The 6170-nt window shown below is 55.7% G+C and overlaps 1 protein-coding gene across 5 annotated transcripts in view; it reads right to left on the bottom strand.

Moving 5' to 3' along the window:
* Positions 1–6145, bottom strand: part of Arap1 (ArfGAP with RhoGAP domain, ankyrin repeat and PH domain 1) — a 64692-nt gene extending 58547 nt beyond the window's left edge. For all 5 annotated transcript variants that reach the window (XM_052714016.1, XM_052714014.1, XM_052714015.1 and 2 more), the window contains exon 1: positions 4553–6145. The gene's annotated coding sequence lies outside the window, so the exon portion shown is untranslated. The remainder of the gene's footprint in view (positions 1–4552) is intronic.
* Between the last annotated feature and the right edge of the window lie 25 nt (positions 6146–6170).

Genomic DNA, 6170 nt, shown 5'->3' on the forward strand with positions numbered 1-6170 from the left:
CCCTTGACCTTGCTCTATGATCCTTCCAGCCCCTAGTCCGGGTTCCCCCTCAACTGCACCCTGGTGTCCATGGGGCTTCTCTTCCATGAACGCAGTCAGTGGTCCTACCCCCTAAAGCTCTCCATGACAAGACTACTGTGCCATGGGCTACCACTGGGCCCCCAGGGCAGGCCCTGTGGATTTCTAGAAAGGGAAGCGGCAGAGCACATGTGGTCGGTTGCATGAGCCTGGAGGCTAGCAGGGAATCAGAGCCACTGAATAACCCACAAAATTCTGCAGGCCTCAATGTGGCCACAGTGTGGCATAAGGTTTAGCTTCAACTCAAGGTGACCCACCCCAAATCCAAGCTTTGCAGGCCCCCGGGACCTCAACTTCTGGGAATTTAGAAGTTGGGAACAACTGCATAGTAAATCGACCCCTCAAATCTCTAATGCTTTGAAGGGCAGAGTCAGAATCTTACAAGGCAGCTAATGTGGATGAGGGAGCGAGTGAAGGGATGGGAGAGGCTTCCCTTCCAGCCACCACCACCCTAGCAAGACCTAGACTGTTCCAACTGGTTTTTGTCTAGCGCGGTCCACACATGGGACAGGAGGACCCGGGAAGAGGAGGAAAGAAAAGAATGTCTGGATAGATGGATGCCAGTGGGGGAGACCTGGGCACCTAGGAGGCTACGGAGCAAGAGCAGTTCAGCTTTGAACTGTCCTGTCCTGGGGACTCGTCCACCTACTGCAGCCTGGCCAAAGGACATGGGCCCAGACAAGACTCCCCCAGGAGCCCTGGGCCGCCAAGATTCCAGATGTGGCTCCCGCTCTCTAACCTCAGATGACGACAGAGGAATAGCCCTGAGAGGCCCTCACGACATGAAAATGAGGGGAAAGAAGATCCATAGAGGGAGGGGACAGAACGGATCTCGCATCCCTGCACCCTCCCTGGCCCACTGAGGCCCTAAGCACCACACACTTGACCTCAGGTGGCTTCTGTATTTTGGTCTCTTGACTCTGGGAAACCCTCCCACGTTTGTTCAGTCCAACACCCGACGTGGCAGAGATCCCGGGGCCCCTAGGAGGAGCTGGGTCCTGGCTTTTCGATACAGACTTAAGCCCTGTGACAAGGCAGTGGGCAGCCGCTGTAGGAAGCTCAGGGTTTCAGAGACCCTAACAAGGCCCCAGCCAGCTAAGAGAGCACACAGAGCCCCAGCCTGGACTCCTGCCCCAGTTCTGTCTCCTCAGATGCCGACCATCTACAGACCTTGGCTTCCTCAGCAGCAAAACAGGGTCTGGGAAAGCCAGGGGGATGAGGCAGGAAATTAATCCTCTGGGAGCTGCCCTTCCTCAGACTGGGCTCCTGGGGGAGAGGGGCAGTCAAGACAGTGCAACTAGGCCAGTCTGCAAGTATAATACCTGTGCAGGCATCCCTGCTCCAAAACTGATCACCACCAATGTCAGGGACCTGGCAGTCCTCCAATCTGCCAGTTATGGCAATGAGGAATCCAGGGTAGGACTGCGTTTGAATCTGCAAAAATCCCCCCGTGCTCAAGAGTCTCACTGTGAAGCAATGAAAATGCAGTGTCCCAGCTAGTCTAAGAAATGGATGGCCCCCTAGAAAATCACCTTGCCTCTTGGCCTCACTTTGCACTCCTATAAAATGGGAACGTCCAAGAAATAGCAGCTTCCACTGCTGCTATGACTATACTTAAATAATAATTTATCACACTGGATGAAATATTAATGTTATTGAACTCGTCACTTAATTCCTCATCCCTTCCCAGCTACTCTACCCCAGTGATCTAGAACAGATATCTTTTTTGTGTGTTTTTGTTTGGTTTTTTTGAGACACGGTTTCTCTGTGTAGCCCTGGGTGTCCTGGAACTCACTGTGTAGCCCAGGCTGGCCTCAAACTCAGAGATCCACCTGCCTCTGCCTCCTGAGTGCTATGATCAAAGGCGTGCGCCACCACACCCAGCTCAGAAATCTTAATTATAGGACAGGCTTTTCTTTCTGACCTATGACCCAAAGAATGACAGAGATAGACATCCCACAAGAAAGCTGCAGATGATGAGCCCTGAACTGTGGCCCCACAGCACACCTGAATTCTGTCACCTAAGGGAATTCTGATACCTCAGCCTCCTTGAAAGGGACTGTTCTCCCCAGAGCCCCAGTTGGAATATACAGGTTTGGGGGCCTGGCTGAGGGAAGGGGTAGGTGGACAGTAAGTTAGGTAATATGTTCTCTGTCAGTACTGGGGTGGGGTGGGAGTCCTGGTCGGGTCAGCTGTAAGTCTGAGCTCTGTGGAGAATACACATTTCAGGGGACTTTGGGACCCCCGTCTTTCCTGTCAGACACTTGGGAGTCATTCTTAGCCCAGAATCCCTCTTTAAAACACAAACACCCTCATGCTGTCTGTGGAAAGACTAAATCTGGCCTGATGGACTTGAAAGGAGTTGAGAGGAACTGACTGCAGTCATACCCCACATATATACTGCTCTGAGGACATCCTGTCAGTCCCCTCTGAAAAAGACAGAGCCCAGAAACCTGAAGCAAGACAGACAGGTCGGTTGTAGGACAAGAGGTACCAGCCCTCCAACAGCCTAGTACCCAGTCCAGGCTTCCAAGAGTTAAGACCCAGAGTGAAAGGGGGAGGCAGGTCAGTGCTGGACAGGCGGGCCTGGAGCCCAGGGCCTGCCTCCCCTCCCCCTCCCCTAGGAACAGAGGCCACTTGTTTGGGCATTGGCGGCTGGCTTTGAGCTCAGCCAAGGGAGAGTGGAGTCGGGAAGGAGAAGTCCTAGAGAATGGGAGAGACTCCCCTCCCTCCCGCAGAGGCCCTCGGCCTGGATCATTGCTAGCACCAGTACTCTGAGCCCCTGCTCCCCACCACCCCTTCCTCCAGGACCACCTTTCCTCAAGCTCTAGGCAGGATTCCCATTGGTCTGACTTGCTTTAGCAGCTGTCCTTGGAACATGAAGCCAGGCTTATTGTCGCACCCCTCAGATGTGGAAAGGGTACTCTGGAAAGGATGGAGTGTCAAAGTCACACAGGCCTGGTGGCAGGACTAGAACTCCAGACACCAGATCCCTCGCTGGTCTTACACTGTAACCCATCTTCACAGACATCTAAGGCAACCCTTCCTAAGCCCTGCCATTACCCAGAACTGAAAACCAGGCTGGGATCTGGCAATAAGCAGCCCATATCTGAACCCTGAAGTCTCAAAAAACATGGGGATTTGGATCAGGAGGAAACTCGTGGGACGGGCACACCTCCGCACAAGGGCTGACTCTTGATGAGTGGTGTGTGTGGCTGGACCCCAAGTGATGGGGGACTAAGTAAGGAGGCCTGAATGTCCAAATGAAACCTGGGGGCACTGGGGCCACCTCCATCTCACAGCCATCAGTAGCTTGCCTGGGACATCTCACTTGTACCCTATCCCATTGCAGAGCAGGGTCCCCAGGCCAGGGTCCAAATAAACTCCAACGGGACATGAGTCCCATGGATGAGTGGTCCACACACCTAGCACCCCAGCAGCCACACCACACCCACCTCCTCACCTTTCCTCCAAGTTAAAGAATCCCTTCCTCTGTTACGAGCTCTGCCCTCACCTTGCAGCCAGCTTTTGCAAACCTCCACTTAACTACCAAGGCTCATTCCAGGAATCCTCTCCTCCCCAGCTCTGCACCTGTCCACACCTGTCTCCGGGTTCTGCTGAGTTTCTTTTACCCTGTAATGACGTGACAAGATGCTAGGCTTCCCCTAGCAAGGCAGTCACGGCTCTCCAAGTAGAGGTATCAGGGTCCCTGGGACCCAGCAGCAGTCAAATCCTGACCTGAGTACCCCCCAAGTCCAGCCTGAACCCTCAAACCCCGAGTCTGGGTATTAGGGAAGGTTCCCCAGGACACCGGGTTTAGAGGAACATAGGGCAGAAGCCTACTGTGCTGGGTCCTAACCACCCAGCACCCAAACCTACCCATGGAGATCTGAGACCAAACACCCACCCCGCCGCCCCCTGGCTCTACTGCAAGCCTGCTCCAAGCCCATCCACCCACCCACCCCCAGTCTGACCCCATTCAATGAACACACCCCTCCATTCCCAGCAACTGGGCCAGGTAGGCTCTAGAGATACCGTGCCCCCATTAACTGGTGGAGAATTGAGGTGCTGAGGACGGAAGCAGCCTGCCCAAGGTTACCAACACCTCAGGTCCAGGGCTAAGGTCCTACAGCTTTGCGAGGCTGTAGTGTCCGCGGTCGATCGGGTGGGAGCCTTCATTTCTCAGGTGGGAAAACCAAGCTGCTCGACCACGGGTGGCTCCGGAGCCTGTGAGCCCGCAAGCAGAAGAGCTGACAGCTGGAAGCGGGTGTCACCCAGCTCACCCTCCCTGTCCTTACGGGTCTGGCCGGACGCCTCCACCTCCGGAGGTGACCCCATTTCACTCCATTCCCAGGCAGGAGAGCACACCAGATGACCCCGAGAAAAGTGCCCCAGGCCTCACCATTCCCTTCTGAGGAATGGGGACAGTGCAGGTCACAACCGACGATTAGGAGCCCCCAGCAACCGAACTGACCTGTTTTGAGCAAGGAGAACTCCACGCGGGGGACACGGGTCCCGGTCCCGGTCTGTCACACGCGGCCGCCACCAACTCGCAGCAGCGGTCCGGGCGCGCCCACCTCTCCCGGCGCTTCCGCCCGCCCCACGTGACACCCCGGGGGACGTGAGGGCGGGGAAGGGGCAGGGAGCCTGCCGGTCCCGCCCCCAGTCTAGTGCGGATCCTCAGTCCCCTGGACCGACTTGCCCGCTGGGTTGCCATTCTAGCTTGCTAAGGGGTTGAGGCCCATGTCTACCCCGCCCCTGCCGAGACCCCACCGATCCTTGAGTCTCCTTGCCTCGACACCCCTGTTGTGGTGAGTCTACCCCGGGAGAGCAGACACACCACCTCCAGAGGTTAGGAAGTCACTGGAGGCAGGACCACCACGGCGGGTGACCGATCACCTTCCCTGGGAGTCTTCCTGCACCCTGCTTCTGTCCCCAAGGCCACATCTCCCTGCAGAGGGTGCTGGGAAAGTCCCACCAGAGCCTGGCCGCTTCTCACCTCCTCCCCATACAGATGACATCCTCAGACTTGGCGGGCATTTCTAGGTCCTGGAGCCAGCCAAACCAAAGGCCTTAACTTAGCTGGGCTTCCATTTTTCCATAGTAAATGGGCATATTTAGAAGAACAGCTCTCAGCAGGGTGGGCCAAGGGGTTTGCTCTGAAAGGAGGAAGGTGCCTTTAACCGGAGAGCCTACTCCATGCCTGGCCCAGTGATGGGCCCTTGGTTCTTTTCAGTTCTCAGTTCTCACACTTGCTTAAGGGTAAACGCTATCACCCTAGGTTACAGGCTAGGAAGTGAGAGTCTGCAATTCTTCAGGGTGACCTCAAAGTTACAGACCATTATGGGCAGAGCAGAGCTGGAACTTTCCAGGTGATAGGGTCTCCTGTCTAGGCCCTCTCACCATAGACACTCTTCCTCTGGGAAAAACTTGACCCTGAGCTGTTTTTCCACTGGCAGGGCTTTCCAGGAGAGGTGAACAGGGTCAGATCTTGGGGAGCACTTCCAGACCCAAGTTTTTGTGATGCCAAAAGTACCAGAGCAAAGCAGAGCCCAAGACCAACTCTGGGACTCTGGGCATCCCTTGGGCAGGAGATAAGCCACAGACAGCAGAGGCGGCCTAGGCCTCCCTCCAGATCTCAGAGCAGCCAGGGATAACATTAGTGAGGGCTGGCACCTGGTCCGAGGAGGGGACCCCACGATTCCTGTCAGTACCAGTCTTACACTAACTGCCTCTATGTGCACTGGAAACATGTCTTCACCAGCCCCCACCCTCTCCCTCCTCCAGGACTCACTGCCCTACCTCAGATCTCAGGCCTTCAGCCGTGGTCTTTGACCTATGGGTCCCTCCCCTTCCTTCTGTGATGACACAAGCCAGAGAGTGTGAGAGACCAACAGTCTAGATTGGACCAGAGGTCTGTCACACAGCAAAAAACCTGACCTCTGGTCAGACCAGCTCCTCGTAGAGCCCTGAAGAACAAGCCAACCACCTCTGTGACCAGCAAGGTCAATGTGCAGCTGGACAGGGAGAAGGGAAACAGAGGACAGGAGGAGGCGGCCACCCCCTCCTGCAGTTACACAGCGGAAATAAGA

The sequence above is a fragment of the Peromyscus californicus genome, unplaced genomic scaffold (assembly GCF_007827085.1).
Source record: "Peromyscus californicus insignis strain IS unplaced genomic scaffold, ASM782708v3 Scaffold_4__1_contigs__length_199733344, whole genome shotgun sequence".
Classification (NCBI taxonomy): domain Eukaryota; kingdom Metazoa; phylum Chordata; class Mammalia; order Rodentia; family Cricetidae; genus Peromyscus; species Peromyscus californicus.